Below are 24,019 nucleotides of genomic sequence, written 5' to 3'. Positions count from 1 at the left end.
AGCTCAAAATTATAGCTCAAAACTGTTTCACTTTCATCAACAGATGTTGGTCCACTAAAAGATATGACCTCACCTAGCCTGTCAGTTTAAGTCTATCTAGTCCATTTCACTCTCAGTTGCTAGAGCTGCAATGTTCTCATCGCAAATGTTGCCAAAAGGCTTTGTTTTAAACAACTGTTTGTGCTGGGATTCTTCTTCTAAGGAAATGTGCCCCTTACACTGTCCTGTGTTCTGTGTTTCAGAAATGTTTGTTTTTATAAAATCTAAATGTCAGGCTTAATTTGAATTAATAATGTACAGTTGTAAAAGGAATGAACTATTTTTCTGGTGGAATAGCAAGCTTAAAAGTCTCCTCTTGCTCTGAGTGATAGTTGCAGTTCAGGTTTCAGTATGTCAACTGTATCTACAACAGGGCCTATAGTGGAAGACAAATTGAGATCAGAAAGTGAGGTAATTCACTTGCCATTTTGCAACATCACGTTTCATTTTCCTTTTATGGTTGGCTTTTGAGGACAGGCAGGCATTCCCTGTCAATCTCATGCAAATAACTATAATGCAAATATGTGCAAGCAATAATATTGCTATTCTTGTCACTTGGGTAATGCCACTAATGCAACTGAGAATTGAAATGGAGGTGGTGACACATTGCTAGAAGTGAATCCCCCAGTCTCTCAAAATATTTCAGTGAATGTTTATTGCTTGGTATCCTCATGAGTAAAAGCATTAAGAGATCCTTTTCAGTTTACATGAAGCTATAATGTCCAGTGCCTTGTTGCCATAGCGAAAACACTCCAATGTGTTGATATTAGAATGGATCTGTAGTGATCAAAGAAACCACTGTTGAGCAATCTTATTGTTTTATTTACATTAATTGGAAACTGTGTTGGAAACTCTTGTGTAGTTTGAATGCAAATCATTCCTGGATAGTAAACAGTACCCAACCTATGCCAAAAGATATTATAAGTATCTCTAATGCACCCAAAACCATGGTAACTGGGCATATTTTGCATATCTTAAAATGTGCCATTAGCCTTCCAGACAGGAGGAACAAAACTACCATTTTCACTTGTTTTGTGCTTGCCTTCTCTACAGTGGCTTGAAGAGAACACTGATTCAGATTTCCTCAATCCTAAACAAAAACTTTACAGCAACAAAAATGGAGGGGGAGGGGGAGATATCTGTTGTCCCATTTATTGAAATGACCATTAGAGAAATATGCCCAGATTCAGCAAAACATTCCTGTTGAGGAAAGCGCTTTGGCATGTGCTCTGTTTTCAGTTAGTGCCTAAATCATTTTAAGTATGCATAAATGCTCATTTGAATAACAGTGGACCTAAGCCCATGCGTAAGTACTTTCCTGAATCATGGCCATGGATAGTTACGAAAACCCCAAAGCATTACTTATTCCTTATCCCTGAAATAATCATGCTTTGAGACGTTCTGGTTAATTTTTTTTTGAGGGGGGAATGTTTTGTTTAGATGTGACACAGGTGCCAAACTAACAACTCTGGATGCCATGGTCATTTATTTACCTACAGAACAGGTAAAGGAAAGAGAACGTGGACCTATCTCATAGAGCTTGACGGGACCTGCAGAGGTCATTGAGTCCAGGCCCCTACCCTCTCTGCAGGACCTATCACCCTCCCTCAGAGATTCTTTCTCAATCTACTTGCCCTAGAGAGCCCCCTCCAGAATCAACTCACATCCATGGGCTTAACAGGCCACTACTCAAAACACTGAGCTATTCCTGCCCTCCATCCCACTACCAAACCAAAAGAAACTGCTTCAGCCAGCCATGCATATGGACACAACCTGTTCCCATTCAGTGAGAGCCGAGAGTAATTTAGTGTCCATTTCCAGTCATGCTCTCTTGGCCAGTTGAGAAGTGTGGGGTGCAATTTGTCATGGTGAAACCTTTCAGTTCCTTGCAGGGGGAAAGAAAAAGAAAAAAATATTAAGCATTCAGTAACCATCAACCTGTGAAAGAGATTATTAGGAGAAATGTAAATATTGAGTTTTGACAATATTGATAGGGTCTTCAGGGTTTATTTTCATTTTTGTGGTTTCTTCTTTACAATTTTTGAGTTTTATGTGGGAGTCTCAACCTGAGGTTTTCAGAGCTCTCTTTGTCTCTTTTATAATCACTAATCTCATCGTAATATTTCCTAGTGTGTTTTCACATACTACTGTTTCAAACAGAGCTATGTTAATATACACAAGAGAACTCTTAAGCCGTGTCTACACTACAGAGTTCTGTCGATAGAAAAGGCCTTCTGTCGACAAAACTAGGGAGCATCCACGCAACAAATGTCTTCTGTCGAGAATCTGTAAACAGAACACAACCTTTTTCCTGGCAGAGTTCTCTCGTGACCCTATGAGGCACAATACCTCTGTCAACAGATTCTGTTGACAAAAAATAGTGTCAATGCTCTGGGGGGTCCTCTGTCGACAGAGAGGGCTTCAGGTTCCCCAGGAAGCCCTGTTTGCAGAGCTTCTGGTCAGCTGTTCTGTTGACAGAGGGCCGGGCAGTCTGGCTGCTCTCTGTCAACAGAAGGCTTGATGTGGGAACCGTAATAAGTGTGGACACGTTCTATAGACAGAGGTTCTATCAGGAAATATTTGTCAATGGTGACTTCTATTGACAGAACTCTAGTGTAGGCACAGCTTTAGAGCACAGGGTCTTCACAGACCAATTAATGTGCAAAATGTTAGCGTTCTTTAGAAATCAAACCCCATAATCCACACAACTGCTCTGTGTAGACATATATCTAAGTAACCAGTTCTTGGGTTTTCCAGTATTTAATAGATAAATACATTTTATTTTTGTATCAGAGGGAATTTTATCAATGCTTTTGAGTTGAAACCTAACATCTGAAGCCCTAAATATATTTACCAGCAAGAACATTTAAGACTAATTAGAAAGCTTCTAACAGTTGGCTATATTCTCCAGCTTATTTGAATATGTAAAACAGATCACTTGCTATAAGGGGCTTTTCTGAGTGAGGGTAGGTCATTAGAATATAATTACACAAGGGCAGATCTGTATGTCATTTTTATAGCAGGATTGCAAATTGTCTAGCACTCATTAGCTACGTCTACACGTGAGTGCTACATCGAAATAGCTTATTTCGATGTAGCGACATCGAAATAAGCTATTTCGATGAATAACGTCTACACGTCCTCCAGGGCTGGTGCCGTCGATGTTCAACATCGACGTTGGGCAGCACTACATCGAAGTAGGCGCTGCAGGGGAGCATCTACACACCAAAGCGGCCCACATCGAAATAAGGGTGCCAGGAACAGCTGCAGACAGGGTCACAGGGCGGACTCAACAGGAAGCCACTCCCTTAAAGGGCCCCTCCCAGACACACTTGCCCTAAACAGCACAAGATCCACAGAGCCGACAACTGGTTGCAGACCCTGTGCATGCAGCATGGATTCCCCAGCTGCAGCAGCAGCAGCCAGAAGACCTGGGCTAAGGGCTGCTGCACACAGTGACCATAGAGCCCCGCAGGGGCTGGAGAGAGCGTCTCTCAACCCCTCAGCTGATGGCCGCCATGGCGGACCCCACTATTTTGATGTTGCGGGACGCAGATCGGCTACACGTGCCCTACTTCGACGTTCAACGTCGAAGTAGGGCGCTATTCCCATCTCCTCATGAGGATAGTGACTTCGACGTCTCGCCGCCTTATGTCGATTTCAACTTCGAAATAGCGCTCGCCACGTGTAGACGTGGCGGGCACTATTTCAAAGTTGCCGCCCCTACTTCGAAGTAGCCAGCACGTGTAGACGCGGCCATTGTTTTCCTTCCTTCACCTAAGTCTTTATCAGAGAGGTAGCCGGGTTAGTCTGTAGCTTCGAGAACAACAAGAAGTCTTGTGGCACCTTATAGATTAATGGATATTTTGGAGCATAAGCTTTCGTGGGCAAAGACCCGCTTCATCAGATGCATGACCACCACCCACTCATGCATCTGATGAAGCGGGTCTTTGCCCATGAAAGCTTATGCTCCAAAATATCTGTTAGTCTATAAGATGCCACAAGACTTCTTGTTGTTCTCTAAGTCTTTATGACACTTACATTCTATGCATGGGCCTAAAATGGCACAACCTAAGGCATGAGCTAAGATTATCTACAAACAAGGAATCATTAGTGGAACTTCTTACTCAAAAACTGTTTTAGAATGCCAAACACTACCAAGGCAGCATAAACCAGCTGTCCTGTGCGTCTCAGAAAAACAAAGCACAAACATAGGCGTCCCTAAATGGACATTTCTTTTACAATTCTCCCATATTTTACATCCCACCTATATCCTTCTATTTTCTGTTCATTTTATTTTTTATATTCAAACTCAGTGCCAAAACTTCTTTTAAGCATGTATTGGATAAAGGATTTGTTATTAAGCATATTAAACCTATGTGGCAGGGGCTGTTGCAATCGGGTGCCATGGCCTCAGCCCTGTGCCACAGTGGGAGCTCCAGTGGCAGTCTGGCTCTGACCCCAGCCCTGTGCAGCCATGGGGGTCTTTGCAGAGCCCTCCTGTGCTGCATGGGGGAGGAGAGGCAGGACTGAGCTCCTGTCACATGCCAATTAAAATCAGCTCGCGTGCCAACAGTGGCACGTGTGCCGGGGGCGGTGCTGACCCCTGCTATAGTGCATTTATTTTATGCTTCTTCATAAATTTTGGTTTCTTTTTTTATTAAGCAACCCTGACAAAATATTAAAACAGAATGGCAAATCCTTTGTTCTGTTTCATATGTCATTTATGTATTTTTCACATATTGGTAATGAAATCTGGTTCGTACTGAACAGAGGCAGTAGTCAATAGGTGTTCTGTATGTTAGAAAACTATCAGAGCCACAAAAAGGTCGCTTCTCTGGAATGAGAAAAATGCTTTATAATGTCAAAGAAACATGGTCACTGATGAGGAGACAGACCCTGCTCCCTTGGAAATCAACGGGAGTATTGCCATGCACTAAACCCACCTTTCAAATCTTTTTATTTCTCATACATGAAGTAAATTTGACAAGCCTTAAATCTGAGATCTGACATGAAATAAAATGCATTTGGAATTCTAATGCTTCCTAAGTTTCTAGGAAGTTGTAAACTCACATCCTATGTAGTACATGTATTTAGGTATTCACTTATATAACAGTTCTCAATTGCTTCTCATTTTTCCTCTTTGGGGATTTTATTCTTCACCAAAGAGAACTATTCACCTTCCAGTTCCTTTTGTTCACCCCTCCCTATGTCCACTGTTTCTCCTTCAAAACACCAGTCAGAGGTGACTGGGGGGATAAGTTATATGTCAGTTACATCTCACATCAGAATAGCATTTGGACTTCCCAGAGGGTAATACAGGATGTGATCCTTCTCCCATGAGAGCAAACGGGCATATTTTATTTAGGCTAACAGTAGTGGGATCTAGCGCATGATTGGAGGCGCGCTTCCACCCTTGCAGCTTTTAGTGCTGATGTAATTATTCAATAAGAATTCATTTTAGTATTCAGTCACTGACTGATTTCAAAAGCCTTCAGCACTTCAGAGCATATGGGTGTTATAATAAGAAAACTATTTGCAGTGAAGACAACCATGAAAAGAGTGAGCAGGTGTAAATAATCGTATTATTTAAAAGCTTGGCCTTCTTGAGCAACAGTAGAACAGAGCCATCTCTGCTTCAGAACATTAGCCAAAAACAAAGAAAACTGATAAAATGTGGCAGGCATTTGTCTCAATAAAACCTGCTCCAGAGCTAGACATGCCCTTTCAGTGCGTTACATAATCTGCAGGGTCACCTGCCACCAAAGGATTCTGAATGGCTCTTGTAATGACATTTTCAGTTCTGCAGTTTCATTCATGGCCTTTTACTTTAGCTGCCTGTGGAAAAATGAGTGATTTATTTCAGTCGAGCAGTCACCCAAGAGAATGCCAAGAAATTGCAGGGTCTTAATTAGCCTGTTGCTCCCCAATGGATTGCTATTGTTATGTTTGTTTTGAACCCTAACCCTCCCCTGGTACTCCTTATGCCTCAGTGCTCTATAGCACTGGAGATACACTATTGAATGTAAGTGCTATAAATAATACAGCAATTTCCCCCAACCCTAAACTTTCATTCAATCATTTGTATTTCTGGTTTGCATGGTTTAATAAAACATCAGTAAAGATTCGCTTGTGTGAATTTCTTGCAATTGTTTGGAAGATCTCCATCTCCTTAGCAACCTGTTTTCCTAGCAGTACAAACAGAGAACAAAAATAAAGAGAAGGCCTGCGGCACCTTAGAGTCTAACAGATATTTTGGAGCATATCTGTTAGTCTATACAGTGCCACAGGACTTCTTGCTGTTTTTGAGGATACAAACTAACACAGCTACCCCTCTGAAACAGAGAACACTGTTTCTTGTTTGGGACATATGAGATTGTGATGCAAAGGAGTGACAAAAGGAGGGAAGAGCTAAAAACCCCAACATTAGAACAACTTTACTTTTCAAAGGTTGTCCGCCAATGACGATGTAAAGCATCTCTATCAGTCCCCCTGGAAATGAGAGTTAGTCCAGGGTCACTGATACTGAGTGGCACGGGGGGAAACTGCATAGGGGCCCAGCATTTCAAAGGGGCCTGGGAGCTTGAGGCTGTCACTGCTACTGCTTTAGCAATGTGGTCCCGGCAGCGCTAAGTGTTGACAGCCCTTGGCTCCACCCCTTCTGCCTGAGGCTCCACCCCTTCTGGTGGCATAGAGCTGCCCCCACACACACACAACTTGTCCCCCGGGCCCACAGCTGCTGTCAGCACCACTTACTATTTGTATTATGGCAGCACCGAGAAACTGCTGCCGTAATTGGGGCCCCCTAACACCTGGCACAAGCCAAATATCTTGTAAAACATAGTCCTTATCCCAACTAGTTTGCAATATAAATAAACACATAAAGGTTTTGTATCTAGCTTATTCAGGCAGTGTTCATTTAAACTAGAGCACTTTTCAATGATATAGCACTAGGCCCTCGTCATGTAGGATTAACTGGAAACAATGGATGCTGAGTTCAGAGACTACGGGGAGATAACTTAGTATGTTTTGCACACACAGAAGCTCATTATTCCCCTTGGCTTTTTCTTCATTTTGCCCCCAAAGGAATCTGCTTTTTATAATGAAGGAACAGAGTAGTGTCTATTGGGAGCTCTCTTCCCTGAAAGAAGCAAAATACATCCGTTTGCTTTAGCTCATTCTTTGTAACAATGTTCAGAAGCCAATATACAGATGAAAACCGTCAAGAGGTACCTCTTCTGACCCTGCTGGGCAGATGGGATTTTTGTCTAACCTTTACTGATTTATTGTGATGAAGTTGAAATCAAATGTCAGAAAAAACGATAACTCACTTAAAGGTCAGTAAGACCGGCTAAAGGTTATTCTGTTGGATCTATGATTATAGAGTCATTGTTATCAGACAGAAATCTATACTAGAGATCAACCAAATAATACAGGAAACCTCCCATCAGACTTACAGAGAAGTTCCACAGGTGGAGCATTTTGCTGAGTCAGACTTAAGTTTCAATTTACTATGAACTTCAGGGCTGATTCCCTTCAAGAAAATTTAGACTCTAGCAAAGACCTTTCTAAAAATGGCCACAAAGATTGATTACATAGATAATGTAGATATCTTAAACCAAATATCAGGCCAAAATTAACAGGTGTGTTGTGAACAAGACACGAGAAGTCATTCTCCCGCTCTACTCTGCGCTGGTTAGGCCTCAGCTGGAGTATTGTGTCCAGTTCTGGGCACCGCAGTTCAGGAACGATGTGGAGAAATTGGAGAGGGTCCAGAGGAGAGCAACGAGAATGATCAAAGGTCTAGAGAACATGACCTATGAAGAAAGGCTGAAAGAATTGGGCTTGTTTAGTTTAGTTTGGAAAAGAGAAGATTGAGGGGGGACATGATAGCAGTTTTCAGGTATTTAAAAGGGTGTCATAAGGCAGAGGGAGGGAACTTGTTCTTCCTTGCCTCTGAGGATAGAACAAGAGGCAATGGACTGAAATTGCAGCAGGGGAGGTTCAGGTTGGACATTAGGAAAAAGTTCCTAACTGTCAGGGTGATCAAACACTGGAACGAATTGCCAAGGGAGGTGGTAGAATCTCCATCACTGGAGGTATTTAAGAAGAGGTTAGATAGATGGCTTTCAGGGATGGTCTAGAAAGTGCTTGGTCCTGCCATGAGGGCAGGGGGCTGGACTCGATGGCCTCTCGAGGTCCCTTCCAGTCCTACTCTTCTATGATTCTATGAAAATCATCCTTGGGGTAACCCCACTGATTTTAGCTGTTGTGTTATACAAGCAATTAAATTGTCTCTTTAGGTCTATATGACACCACAGGATGCTTTGATCACTGTGTTATACTGTAGTAGGGCAGCTGACCTACTTATGTAGGGAAGGGGTTAAGGCAGGCTGGAGGGAGCCTGCGCAGCAACCCAGCCAATTAGGAAAGGGATCCTAGGGGAGCCAATCTGACAGCAGCTTGCTGAAGCAGCCCTGTATATAAGGAGCTTCTCAGCAGAGCAGGGTGAGTAGGGGTCCTAATCAGGGAAGCACAGGATTGGCTCCCAGCAGGGCAGCAGCACCTTGGATAGAGCATTGCTGGGCAGTCTAAGCTGAGTTAGGAAGAGGCTCTAGCCCCAGCTGACCATCTGTCCCATAGTAGGCAGGACAGTCCTGTATCTGGGATGCCAAAAAGGCATCCCTACTTATTTTTTAAAAGGGACCAATTGTCCTGTATTTGGGCTCTCCTCCCCTCATCTGACCTTGTCAACCAGTAGCTGCTGGCGGGAGTCACTTCCCTGAGCCTCGGGGGGGCGTGGGTGGCTGCCACTTCACTGAGGCGCACTGGGGGCTGCCGCTTCCCCAGGGCTGGGGGGACAGGAAGTGCCCGTGGCAGCCACCTCCTTCCCAGCTCCCCAGGGCTTAGTGGAGCTGGGAGGAGCCACCCCTCCCTCCCCATATCTCCCTGTCCCATATTTGGGAGAGGGAGATATTGTCGCCCTACTCCAGCCTGACACTTGCAAGACTACTGGCCCTGATATAAAGGCTAGTAAGGTGTGCGGGGTCACAGATGAAGTGGCCCAGGGAATAGGAAGCTGTAGAGGGGGAGGGAAAAGAAGGTCAAGACAAGACTGAAGTCACAGGGTCCCTGGGCTGGGACCCAGAGTAGTGGACGAGCCTGGATCTCCCTTCTCTCTTTCACTGCACCTAGCCACGCCTAAGAGTAGCTGTTACAGACTGTGGCTTCCCCTGAGGTGAGGGGCTAGACTGAGGCTGCAGCTGGCCACAGGGGTAGGTATGCACTCATAGGACTGATGATACCCCTGGAAGGCGGTGAGGGACTGGAGTTGGCCCTGCTGTTGGACAGTGTCCTGAAAAGGATGTTACAAACAAGGGAGTGACATGGGTGCTGACCGGATTGTGGAGAGGTTGCAAAGAGACAGTGGGTGACACAATGTCCAGAAGGGGGCACCCTGCTGGTGAGTGAGCTAATTCCCTGATTTACCAGCAGAAGGTGCTGTAGTGATGAGTCGTGCCCCATTACAGATACCATGAACTATCAATGGCACAAAGGTATGAGTTAAGGATGGCCTTTATTTCTAATTTAATCTGTATTACCACCAACTGTCTCAGCCTTATTATTGTTTCTGGGGCTTTTGTTCCTATGACATTATTGCATGAGAATGTTAATGTTTTCACTTGTTGAGTTATGTCAGCCAATGCAATGCCGTCCTTAGCTACACAATATATCATTCACATATTTGGACTGACTTTCTCCTGGAGATAACAGTTCAGTATGTTTTCTCTCTAGAATTTGAATAAGCAATTTATCTGTTCATTATTCCTTTATTTTAGATAGGAATAAATCAAAATGTGAATTCTAACAACGAGCAATTCTAATCAATGGAAAAGAGAAGGGACATCCAAAGAATATTGTCTTATTTAAGACACAAAAGGGAAAATGTCCATGGCAATTGTTCTCCTTTTCTGAAACCTCCTTCCCACCACTTGTGATGCTTAGGCTGTGTCTACACTACGTGCTAAAATTCAATTTATTGAAATCAATGTATTAATGCTGGGTTTTATCAATTTGATTTTGAGCATCCTCACATTCCCACATACTCCCCACAAAATTGACTTATTGCTGCTATACAGAAGTGGCATAAATTGACTGCTGCAGCAGTGTATTGTGGGACCCTATCCCACAATCCCCTGAGCCCCATAGCATTCTGACTATTTTCTCTGGTGCAGCGTGGAAAAAAATACCCCGCAAGTGGATGTGGGTATCTGATGACATCTTCTCACATTTCATTTCCCTCATTCCCCTGCTGTATTGAACAAATGTCCCCTTTTCCAGGCAGGGTTCAGCTTGCCTGTGTAAGAGATGGGCTTTTTATAATTGAGGGGGGGGGAGAAGTAGTAAAGCGCTTAGGAATGGTTAGAAAAAAGATTTTGAGTTTCTCAACTGGCATGTTTTTAAAACAGGATGCAAAAGCGCTGGATCTCTGCAGGCTTGGATCTGGATTTAGACCTCCTGGCAAAGAAGATCCTTAGATCAATAATTTTGTCTAAAAGGCCCGAGAGCCAGTCTGGGGCACCAACAGGTGGGTACCTCCTGAACCGGACGAAAGGTGTAGACCCTCCTGGACCTGTGGGGCAAGGAGGATCTACTCAAGACCCCAGGGTGAAGTGCTGTAATGCCCAAGCCAACATCAGATAGCCACCACCCTGGTGTAACAAGGCCACCCTCTGCTGCAGCATGGAGGAAGCCCAGGTGAATGTGAAGGAGGTGCAGCAGAGCTACATCTGTGCCCAGGATGCTGGCTGATACTCCGGGGCAGGACCCACCACCTGCGTCTGGATTTAGACCTCCTGGCAAAGAAGACCCTCAGAACAAGAATTTGTTCAAGTAGACATGGGCACTACACTGAAACCGCAATGAGTCATTGAGACAGTTACAGCTCAGGGTGGCTAAAAGACTCCTGGCTACAGCCAGCCCCTAAAATCATGACCGCTGAAGGAGACTTCACCTGGGCGGCTGAAAGATCCCCGACTACAGACAACCCCAAAAATCGTGACTGCCCAGGGGGACCTACCACCTGCCCCTATTAATAGCATGCCCAGGCTTGGATCTAGGTTTGGACCTGGCAAAGAAGACCCTAAGAACAAGAATATTCATGGCTGCAAGCCTTACTTCAAGCACTGTGGTAATTGTAGAGCTGCTACATTGCTTTCAATGGCCCTTGTAAAAAGAACACAACTATTGCTAGCTCCGAAAATCATGACCACCCCGGGAGACTTCCCCTGGCCAGCTACAGGACCCACACCACAAACAAACTGCCTGGCACCTTGCAAGGCACGTCAGTGTATTGGTTCAGGGTCAAGCCACGCGATGCAGCTGGATGCAGGAAAGTTCCAGACTGTGGTGCCTCTTCGGGAGGGAAGGGAAAGGATGTGAAGGGCAGGACAACATGCAAACGGCTGAAAAGAAGTTTCTCATCCTACCATACAAGCACGACCCCCACCCACAGCCTAGCTGCCACATTGGCCGCAGAAGCTGGTGCCAGGAAGCACAGAAAAAAAAGGCAGCTAGCAGAGGCAGACACAGAACCACAGACCCCACAGCCATGCTAATAGCAAAGGAAAAGAAAGAGATTTTTCAGCCTCTCATGACCCTACAGCCACGGGCTTCCATGTGCCAAATTGATGGTACCACTGCTGCCTAATTCCTCCACACTTTAGAGCAGTGGAGATGGAGGAGGCCAGAGCCGAGAACTGTGGGCTATTGTGGGATACATATGGGACATCTCTGGAGGCTAATGAATTTGATTTAAAGACCTGGCGCTTTCTCACTACCTTTCATTCGCAATTTTAAATTCTAACTGAATGCTATCCCCACCAGGTTACTACCACTGCATCTACACTATGAGATAAATTCAAATTTTATTCAGTTAGCTTGATTGTACCACATGACTGTCCTCACTTTAAAGACCATTAACTCAATTTTGGGTGCACTAATCTCAAGATTACAAAATTGCAGTTACCTGACGGGTATAGCATAACGCACAAATTCAGAAGTTTCATTAAAGGCCAGTGTGGAAGCACCATGTCTTAAAACCAAATTTATTAGCCTGCAGACGTGTCCTATATGTAACCCACAATGCCCCTCTCACTGCTACGCTCTGGCTGCTGCTCTCCAGTAACATGAAGAACCTGATTTTCCAAGCGGGAGCAGCGAGCCTTTAGCTGTGGGCTCATGTTAGTTTATGACAGCCTGAGAAATGCCCTCTTTCTTTTTATGCTGTTAGCAGAGTGTGTGCATCTACTCATTCAGATAGATCCTGCAGGGAGTTCACAACTCTCTGTATAATTGCTATTTTTTGTGTGCTCCTGCCGTATCACGTGTCAGCAAGGCTGTGATGGGGGTCGTACTTCCATAACACGCTGAGAAACTTCTTCTCAGCGGTTTACATTTGTGTGCAAACCCCCTTCCCTCCCCATACAGTCTGGGTCTGTCCCGTGCTCATGTGGGTACCCCCAACCCAACCCAACCCAATAAAAGGACATACGTGCTGTTCAGTGCTGGCAATGCTGCCAGTCACACAGGAAAGAGAGGGCTTTGCTGCTGCCGTGGGGAACTCTCCCACGGCAGTTAAGATACTGGGGGCTTTGCTGCCTCCATGGGGAAGTCTCACCCCGGCAACTGAGATACTGGGGGCTTTGCTGCTGCTGTGGGGAAGGAACAACTGAACTGGTCATCCAGCGACACACACCCCCCAGCCCATACCTGGGCTCGCTGCTGCCTCCAGGAAAAAGTCTCCCCCAGCAGCTAAGGGGCTTGCTGCAGACAGGGTAGAATACTTCAACTGGTCATCCAGTGACACCGCCCCTTGGCCCATACCTGTGTTTGCTGCCACCAGGGGAAAACCAACATTTTTTTTTCTGCTATGATGAGAAGTGGGATGGATGGCCAGTTAAGAATACAGTCGTTGAACCCATGTTGGCAATATAATGTATTGGGAAACTAAAAATTCTTTCTTTCTTCCCACATTCTTCTCAAACTAAGAAACATTCCAGGCCCCTGCGTGATTTTCGGGATCACATTTCAGCTATGGTGGGAAGTGGGATGGATGGCCAGTTGAGAATGCAGTTGCTGCACCTATGTTGACAACGTAATGTGTGGGGGAACCAAAAATTCTTTCTTGTAATTTTGAGTTTCTTCTGCATTATTTCCAATGGATCAACATATTTTCAGGGAGTGAGAGGGGGATGATGAAAATGCAATGGGGGAAGATAATGTCAAGATCAGCGAGCATACCCAGAATGCTACAGGGATGAGGGAATGGTGGGATAGCTTTCCACAATGCTCTACTGCAACAGTCGATGTTAGCCGATATGTTTGTGGCAGCAGTGACTCGACTTTGTGGGGAGCAAAGTGTGAAGTGAGGATGGTCAAAATCAAACTCATAAATTCCAAAATTAGAAAATCGATATGAATAAATTTGAATTTGTTTCATAGTGTAGATGCAGCCTACGATGTTATGATATCAGTATTGTGTAGATTTTAGTGCACCATAAGTCGAGCTAATGGAATTTACAGTGAAGACAGGCACTTGGAAAAATCAGGCTAACTGGCTTAAAATGCATATTATCTTGCAGTGTAGACATAGCCTTAGTCTTCTGAAGCCAAGGCCTGCGTTTCAGAGGTGCTGTTCACCTTTTACTCAGGTGGTTAGCCACACTTCATGAAGAATGCAACATGAAAATTCTGCATTTTGATCTTCTCGCATGCTTCATACATAATGGACCAAAATGTACATTTCCCATACTCCGGTTATATATTAAAATTCCTTTCGGAGTGTGCACATAAATCTCATTACTCTGTGCATATCCAGCTGACCATGTGTCATCTGATTTCTGTGCTTAAAAAAGAGAGAAATAAAACAAGCTATGCATATTCCCAAGGAATCAAGAGTAAAAATCTAGTATGGAAAATACATAGTTCATACTGAGCTTTATCCCTGTGCTGGAATTACTGATGCAACAACTATGGCATGTAGACAGAATGCAAACTATGAATAACTTAATGAAGGATCCATGTACAATGGCTGATATCGCAAGTTAGGCAGTGATGCACATCTGAATATGTAACATCAGGGTCAAGACTTTTAAGTCAAAATAGAGCAATGAAAAGTCTATACTGCCATGAGTGCACAAAGGATATGTTTTATCCTATTCCATTTAATAATGGGCATTACAAGCAACTATATGGAATCAGAGAACTGTAGGGCTGGAAGGGACCCTCAAGAGATCATCAAATCCAAACACTTCTGCTGAGGCAGGACCAAGTATATACTGAGGCACAGACAGGTGTTTCTCCAACTCGTTCTTAAAAACCTCCAATGAGGGGCTTCCACAACCTGTCTTATAGTTAGAAATATTTTCCTATAAGCTAACCTAAATGTCCTTTGCTGCAGATTAAGGCCATTAATTCTTATCCTTTCTTCAGTGTACATGGAGACTCAGCAATTGTCTTCACTTCTGTGAAGATCAACCCAGTCAGGGTCAACCTTCTAGAGTTTGATTTCATGTGTCTGGTAAAGATGTGTGAAACTGATCTCTCTGGGGTCAGCAGTCGACCCCTGTACTCTTCGCTATCACAAGGAGTAAGTGAGGTCAATGGAAGAAATGCTCCCATAGACCTTTATCAGTGATGACAGTTAAATAAGTCGATTTCCAGTATGTTGATTTTAGCTATGCAATTGTGATAGCTAGAATTGCACATCAGATATCAACTTATTTTCCTAGTATAGGCCAAGCCTCAGGCTATGTCTATACAGTAGTGTTATTTCGGAATAAGCTATTCCTGAAGTGATTTTCAAGAGCATCTTATGTTGAAATAGCATGTCTACACACAAAATGCATATTGAATTAGCATGCAGTTATTCTGAAATAGAGCATCCACACTGATGCTGAATTGTATTTAAGGCTACCCTGTGCATAGGGCTGGAGGACACCTATTTCAAAATACCTTCTATTCCCTGTGGCTTCGTCTACACTACAGAGATCTTTCAAAAGAAGCTCTTCCAGAAGATCTCTTCTGAAAAAGCTTCTTTCAAAAGAGTGGATCCACACACAAAAAAGTGGATCGAAAGAGTGATCTGCTCTTTCGAATGAGAGCGTCCATACAGCCCCCACTCTTTCAAAAGAGCAGGCTAGGGACTGAAAATGAAGATCGTTCTTTCTAAAGAAAGGCCCTGCGGAGCGTCTGCACAGGTTTTCTTTTGGATGAAGCTTTCAAAAGGGGGTACTCTTCCTGAAACAGGAAAGGAAAACTGATTTCAAAAGGAGTACAACATTCTTTCGATTTACTGTCGAAAGAATGCTTTTTGTACGTAGACACTCCACAGGGTTTTTCGAAAGAACCCCCTACTTCCAAGAACTCTTTCAAAACAACTTGCTAGTGTAGACGCAGCCATTCTGTATGACCCCTATTACCAAATATCTATTTTGGAATATGCAATATTCTTCACAGAGTGAGGTTTACAGAAATTGAAATAAGCCATCTGCTATTTCAAAATAATTTTGAAATACAATAGTCCCTTGAGTTATGCAAGAGTTGTATTCCCACATACCTGCACATAACTCAAATTTCACATAAGTTAAGGACGGCTTTCTTCCAGGTGGAAAGCACATTGTGCAGCTGGGGAAGCAGCAGGTGCACCTGGAGCTCCTTTTGAAAGGTAAGACCTGGGGTTGTGGGAGGAGCAGTAGTGGAAAGTTAAGCCTGGCAGTGGGCTGGGGCTGTGGGAGGGGGGCAGGAGGGTTAAGCCTGGGGTGGATTAGGGCTGCAGAGGGGTGGGGGGATTGGAGCTGAGTCAGAGTTGGGTCATGAGGGGGTTGAACTGGGGCAGTGGGGTTGAGCCAGAGCCACATGCAGGGGTGGTGAGCTGGGGCAGGGTGGTTGAACCAGGATGGGGGTGTTGAACCAGGGCCATGCACAGTGGGTTTGAACCGGGGTTGAACCAGAGCCATATGCGGGGGGGGTGAGCCAGAGCTATGTACAGGTGGTGAGCCGGGCCGGGGAGAGGGGTGTTGAACCGGGGCCATGCTGTAGGGTGTTGAATGCTGGCCACGTGGGATGGGGGTTGAACTGGGGTTGGAGGGGTTAACCGGGGCCACATGGGGAGGTTGAACTCAGGCTGTATGGGGAAGGTGGGGTTGAACCAGGGCCACATGGGCCAGGGGGGGATGAGCCAGCGCTGGGGGGAGCAGCATTTTGAGTTGTGCTTAACTCACATTAACGTGAGTTAAGCACAACTTGAAATTGTGCATTTTGGGGGTTTACTGTAGTGGGGGTTTTGAGGCTGTAGTGGTGCAGCTGCTGACAAAGTTATTCTGGAATAGCAGCCATTATTCTGAAATAACTTTGCTGTGTAGACACACCTTCCCTTATCAACGTCCTCTTTATAACAGCAGTTAACGCATCTGGAGCCTGGACTCATTCTTCTTTTCCCTGAACAACACAAAGGCCTGCTGAAAAGGGGAGGCAAAGGGGGCAGTTGCTCCAGGGCCCATCTATTCTAAAGAGCTCTCCTGCTATGGCAGTAGTGGCAGCCAGAGCCCCAGGCCCTGTAGAATTGTTGCCAGGGCTCAGTGAGGTGCACCCCAGCGGTCTGCGCTTTGCACTCTGGCTGACTCTAAGGTCCCCAGCCCCACCCCTGCTGCCTGGGGGCCTGCCCCTTTGGGAGTGCAGAGCTCCCCCCACCCTCCCCCACACACATTGCCAGGGGCCTGGCAATCCTGTCAGCCCCCCTAATTATACACACCCAGTTTTTTAAACCTTTCCTCAGAGGTCAGGTTGTTTACATCTTTTATCATTTTTTTTTTGTTCTCCTCTGGACTCTCCAGTTTGTCCACATCTTTCCTGAAGTGTGGGAACCAGAACAGGACACAGTATTCCAGATGAGTCCTCAGCAGTGATAAGCAAAGAGGTACAATTACCTCTTGTGGCATGCAAAGGACACTCCCTTTAATACCCTGCAGAATGATAAAATTAGGCTTTTTTGCAGCTGCATCCCATTGTTAATCCCTATTCAACTTGTGATCCACTATAACACCCAGATCTCATTCAGCAGTACCATAACTTTGCAAGCTATTGCCAGTTGTGTAGATGTGCGTTTTTCTTTCTTAAGTGAAGTGCTTTGTACTTGTGCTTATTTGAGTTTCATCTTGTTGAAATCTGTAATTTTGAGGTCCTTTTGAAATCTAATACTGTCTTCCAAAATGCTTTCAACCTTCCCAGCATGATGTTAGCAGCAAATTTTATAAGCCTACTCTCCACTTCATTATATGAGTCATTAATGAAACTATTGACCAGTACCAAGCCCAGGACTGACACCTGTCGGATCCCACTAACCATACCCTCTCAGTTTTTACAGCAAACCGTTACAACTACTCTTTGAAGAAAATCTGTCAACCAACTGTGCACCCACCACACAGCAATTTCATCTATACCCCACTTCCTTTGTTTGCTTAGGAGGATGTCACATGAGACTGTACCAAAAGACCTACTGAAATCAAGATATATCATATCCACTACTTTCCCTTTTCCACTAGGGCAGTAACACTGTCAAAGAAATAAAATTAGGCTCAATTGGCCTTCCTCCTGTCCCTTTACTTTTCAATTTTTTATATTTAGCTGACTTCTCAGTTTTCTCTCAGTTTTTCTCAGTTCTGTATCTGAAGAAGTGGGTCTTTCCCATGAACGGTCATTACCAAATAAATAATATCATTAGTCTCTAAGGTGCTACACGACAGCTTGCTTTGTTTTGGCATGATTTGCTCTTGACAAATCTATTCTGACTAGTTCTTTTAGTCCTGTGGTCCAGGGGCTTACAAATTGATTTTTAATAATTTGTTCCAGTAGTTTTCCAAGAACCAAAGTTAGGCTAACTGGACTAAAATTGCCCAGGTCCAATTTGTTCCCCCCGGCTTTTTTTTTAAAGAAAAGATGCTATGTTTGCACTTCTCCAGTCCTCTGGGGCCTCCCATCCTCTCTCAAGTCCTCCAGTAGCATTTAAAATTACTTCCTGATGGTAACAAGATTTCTTCAGCTAGTTTCTTAATTTTTGTAGTATGAAGCTCATCCAGTCCAGCCAACTTGAATACACCCCAACTTCACTCAGTATTATTTAAGCTGTTCTTTTCCCTATTTTGGCTAGAGTTCCTACCCCTGTGCTGTTAATATTGGTTGTGTTGAATACATGATCACTGTTAACTTTTTTTGCTAAAGAATGAAGCAACAAAGGCATTAAGCACTTCGGTCTTCTGGTTATAACCTATTCTTCGCTCTCATTTCACACTGAGCAGAGGACCTACACTTTACATCACATTTTTCTTGCTCCTAAGGTATGTAAAGCATGTTTTCTTATTCCCTGCTATGTCCCTTGCTGGGTGCATCTGATGTTGTGCCTCATCCGTTCTGATTTTGTCCCTCCAGGCTTAAGCTCTTTTTTACCCCTTCTGAGCAGATCTGTGCATCTACAGGAGAACAGACTCTTGCAATACAGAGACAAAGGATTATTTGTTGTGACTAATTTTGGTATTAAGGAAAGGTTAATTTCCTGTTAAACTTCCATATGTTGTTGTGCAGATTGGTGGTGAAAGTGATTCATTACTAGACTTGAATAGTTATTTGCCTAGCAAAATTAACATCCATATCAGAACATTCACATGTAATTTTGGAAAATATTGGCAGTCAATCAAACCATTTTGTGTTAAAAAGATTCATTCAACAAATTGTCTTCTCCCCAGTGTTTCATTTTTTACTTTCCTCATTGCATAACAGCCATAAATTCCTCAGCTAATTAAATCAAGACTAAGGGTCAGAGTCTAGGAAAGGAAACCCTGTGTCCCCTATGTACCACTCCAGCTGCGCAAAAGAGCCTTAGAGAACCCTTAAATAGGGCCCCAAGGATTCTTGTAGCCTTTATCAGAGAGGTAGGCATGTTAGTCTGTAGCTTTGAGAACAACAAGAAGTCTTGTGGCATCTTATAGACTAACAGATATTTTGGAGCATAAGCTTTTGTGGGTATCGTCAGATGCATCTGATGAAGCGGGTCTTTGCCCACGAAAGCTCATGCTCTAAAATATCTGTTAGTCTATAAGGTGCTGCAAGACTTCTTGTTGTTCTTGTAGCCTTTATATGATCTTCAGAAATTTCTCATCCAGATACATACCCGGCCCCATTCTTGTGAGAGCTGACATGATCACCCGAATGTACATAATAAAAACATTGTTGTCCAACATATGTACATATTTGAAACAAGACTTCCCTCTAATCATAAAATTAAATATATTTAAACCAAACTAAGTACAAATAAAGTGGCTCTAATTCTCAGCTGTGGCCAAGGAGTGCACAGTGCAACTCTGACAGACAGGTGCGTTTGCAAAGATGAAATAAACTCCTGAGACAACCATGTATTGTCATTCCTAAGAGATCAGAAACCACAAGGAGGATCCACTCAAGAGATCAAAACTTATGAGTCAGACAACCTATGATCATGAGTGGCCCCCGAAATCATCAGATTTAAAGATTATCAAATCATGCCTTTCGGTATACCTTTCACTTTTTAACTCTCCTTTGCCCCTTTGACAATGTCCATGATAATTGCAGCTTAAAAAGACAGCCTTTAATGTACACAAAGATGCAGGCCTTTCCCTGGCTATGGAGATGAATGCTCCTCTTATCCTCTTCTCACTCCTAAGATAAGGAAACTGCCATCTTTTTTCCTATTACTGTCTTGACTCTCCCCATCCTCATTTATTTCCTTTGATTAAAAATTGGAGCTGTATGGCAAATCGTTTGAGAGCTACTGATCAGTGTTCCCTGTGAGCTGAGCACTTGGGTGGCCACCCAAGAGGGAATCAAATGCCACTCAGCTGATTAGCAGAGCGCTGCCAGCTGGCAGCCTGTGTTTCTGCCAGTGGTACACATCCACACGATTCAATGCACATACCAAAATTTACTCCACACATGGATAGAAAAAATTGCAGGGAGCATTGGTATTGAGCCGATTAATACATCATAATTCACATGCCCATGGAGTGCTGGTGTTGCTGGAGTTACAAATGCGCCATCAAATAAAGTTATAGAAGTTTATCAGTCACTCATGTAAGTGATCATTCCACAGTAAAATTAGTGTGTGGTTTAGTCTTTTGCAAGAAGTAATACTTCCTTGATCCTCCCTTTCCCCAGGACTAATATGTGTTCTGATGACAGAAAGGCAGCTGGAAGAATAAGATTTCGTAAACAGAGGAAGGCAGGGCAGTAGGCTGGTGAGAGTGTTTTGCTTTGGGTGGGAGTTGGGGGGCATTCTCCCATAACCTACATGACAAGGAAAAACCCAGAATGAGAGGAAAACATTGTGTCATCAACATTGCCGCTCGCTTTCCTCTGCCTGCATCTGTAGGGGCTCCCCACCAGCCAAGCTTCCTGAGCCTGGAAGTTTCTATCCAGGACTGGTCTTCTTTCTCTGGGAATGCAGCCTGCATGTCCCCATGGACAAAAGCCAGGTCTGAGAGCTGTCTGTTAGCAGTGGCCCTAAGGAAGCAGAGCTGCAAAAGGAGGTGGCTTGTCTGCACTGCATGTATGAGCACAAGAGCTTTGTTAACATGATGCATGTAAACTAGGTGTGGGCAATAATTTTAATGGTGGGGGTCACTCTGAGAGTTCGGTAAGTGGTCAAGAAGTGCACTCAGCCATGATACGAATGGAGAAGGCGCAGGGTGCTGGATGGGGATGGGGTGCAGAAAGGAGTTTGGGTTAAGGCATTGAAACGCAGCAGGGCATGTGGGATCTGGGAGCGAGTTTGGGTGAAGGAGGGGGTTATGACCTGGGGCAGAGGACTAGGGTCTGGGAGCGAGTTGTGACCAGGAGGAATGCTATAAGGAGCACAGCGTGTGTGTGTGCAGGGATTTGGGCTGTGACTGAGTGAAGGGGATTGGGACAGAGGGTCTGGGAGAGGTTGTAGGTGCAGGAGCAGGGGTTCGGAGGGATAATGGAATGGAGAGTAACAAAACTGATCCAAGATTTAGAAAATGGGGAAAGATAAAACCTGAGCATGCGTTAGCTGTAAGGAAATAAGACAGAGCGGTGAGCGGATAACAGTCTTCAGTAATGTTAAGGGCTTTTATGAAGATGACTGTGGTCAGTTATTTTAATCTCCCCTGAAGGTAGGAGAAGAAATAAGGGGCCTAATCTGCATCAGAGGAGATTTAGGTGAGATATTAGGGAAAAAGTTCCAGCTCCAGGGAGCGTTAAATTATGGAACAGGCTTCCAAGGCAGGTGGTGGAGTCTCCAATACAGGAGGTTTCTAAGTACTGGTTGAACAAACACCTTTCACTTATGACCTGGGTTTACTTGGTGGCCCACATGACCTCTTGAAGTCTCTTACAGCCCTGTATTTCCATGACTCCATACTTCTCTGCCTGAGACATAACAGCACCTCCCATACATACCCTGTCCTTCTCCGCCCCTTGCTCTCTGTAACCAAAGGCACACGCTCCTCCTCATCCCCTCCATTCCTGTCCTCTCCCCTCACCTCCCCTCCCCAGCTCTGCATGTTCCTAGTACAGACTGTCCCTCTCCGCTTTCCTCTCCTCCCCTGCCCTGCCTCTGCCTGGTCTGACCCTTCCTCCTCCCCTCCACACACACACACTTCCCTTCTTACCCTTTCCTCCTGCCTCCCACATCCCCCTGCACCGCTTTACCTTGCAATCCCTAATCTGCCTCCTCCTCCTGTCATTCTCCTAATCTATCTTTCCCAGTGTCTCTGCTGTGCCTCAGAGTCCCTGTGTCCTGTTGAGGAGCCCCTTTTTTGTTGCCTGTGGGGATGCTTCAGTCCAACTGAAAACTATAGGAAGTGCAGACAACTGCACAAAGATCAGCCTCATTTCACATGCTGATGGACGGTGGTAAAATGGTGGCCATTTTGCAAGCATCAGCTCCATAGAGAGTAATGGGAGAGAGTAGCCATTTTGAATAAGGCAACATTCATGAGTTCACACCTCTCACGTTTTTATGAGGCTGGTAGAAAAACCCACACCCTGATGTCTCTAGAGTCACCATACAATTGAGAGACATGCCCTACTGCAACCATACACCAAGCTGCTCCCCCAGAATAAATTTCAGGAGCCTTAACTGTGTTGGCCACTAAAGACCCAAAGATCTTCCAAGGCAGCTGTGACTCACCAGAGCAGGCACATCCTCTTTCCCCACAACCAGACCTCTTACACACACCACCTGGAGGATCCCACTGGGCTGTGACTGGCTACACCACTTCAGAGCTGCTTAGGAAGGGCAGTGTAGGTTAAAGCAGTCACCACACAGGGTTGTGGCTACTAACTAAAAAATATTTACACTGTCAACTGCATTTTGCATGCACATACTGTTGTAATTTATTGGACTCTGAGACCGTGGCCACACTAGCCCGCTCCTTTCGGAGGGGGCATGGTAATGAGGGATTTCAGCAGATGCTAATGAGGCGTTGCCATGAATATGCAGCACCTCATTAGTATAATGGTAGCCCTGCACACTTCAAAAGTGCCACTTTCGAAACGCACACTGCCCATGTAGCTGGGGGCCTTTCGAAATGACCCCCTGACTTCGAAAGCCCTTTCTTCCCATTTCATTTTGGTTTCGCGTAACCCAAATTTTGTGTAAGTGGGGTCCAGCCTTTTCCCCAGAGGAACGAACGTTCTGCAGATGGGGAAGAAGCAGAAAGGTAAGTCCTGGAGTCGGGGTGGGCGGTTGGGAAGGGTTAAGCCTGGTGGTGGTTTGGGACCATGGGAGTCAGCCAGCACAGGGCTAAGCCTGGGGTGGGTTAGGGCTGCAGGGGGGAAAGGGGTGAAGTTGAGCCAGAGCTGTGCATGGGGATGGGGTGAGCCGGGCCACGGGAGGTTTGAACCAGAGCACGGGGGCGCGGTTTGAACTGGAGCCACACCTGAGGGGTTTGAACCAGGGCGCGAGGATGGAACCAGAGCTGCGCACGGGGGTTTTGAACAAGGGCCATGTGCGCAGGATGTTGAACCAGGGCTGTGCGCAGGGGGGGCAGTTTGAACGGGAGCCACGCATGGCGGGGTTGAACCAGGGCAGGGAGGGGTTTAGCCACAGTCGGGCATGGGGGCGAGCCAAAGCCACATGCAGGCGGTGAGCCAGCAGGGGGGTTAAACTGCGGCCTGTGACGTTGAGCCACAGTTGTGTGTGAGGGGTGGAGAGCCAGAGGCAGGGGTAGAGAGTGAGCAGCAGCTATGCGCAGGTGGTGAGCAGAGCTGGGGGTGGGGGGGCTCAGCTGGGGCCGTGCAGAGCTGGGGGCGGGTTTGAGCCAGGGCTGTGGGGGGAGCGAGTTAAGTGCAACTGGAAATCGCGTATTTCCAGGGTTTACTATAGGAATCGGGAGTCAGCCACATAACAGCGGGGTCGTGTACTCTGAGGCCTTACTGTAATTGGACTATTCTTGACCGTTTACTGTACTATTAGTCACAATGATGAACTAGAATTCCTTTCCTTGATATATTTATTTGTTCCAGTTAATGCGCTCCATCCTTATGATACAGATCTCTGTTATAAGAGTATTGCTTTCTGATATCAGGCCAATGCAATTTGTTCTAAGAAACCTATTATTATCCTTTTTATGAAAAGATCATCTGTTTAGCATGGTCTAAATGTGGCTCACAAGACCCATGTTATGGCAAAGGAAGTTTTATAAACATTCTCTTTTTAAGATATCTGACTCATTATGGACATTCATGTAAATATAAATGATATACCTTGTATTGTTCAGTTTATTGTAACACTGACTGCAGTCTCAACTTACAGTGAAAAATACCACTGGGAGCCAAGGAATAATGAGGATGTGGTCATTACCACTCAGTTTAACTTGAAAGGTAACAGTGTTCTGCTATAGTATCAAGGGAAGCCAGACGTAAGGCC

This window comes from Carettochelys insculpta, chromosome 2 (assembly GCF_033958435.1).
Source record: "Carettochelys insculpta isolate YL-2023 chromosome 2, ASM3395843v1, whole genome shotgun sequence".
Lineage (NCBI taxonomy): Eukaryota > Metazoa > Chordata > Testudines > Carettochelyidae > Carettochelys > Carettochelys insculpta.
This window is presented reverse-complemented; position numbering follows the sequence as displayed.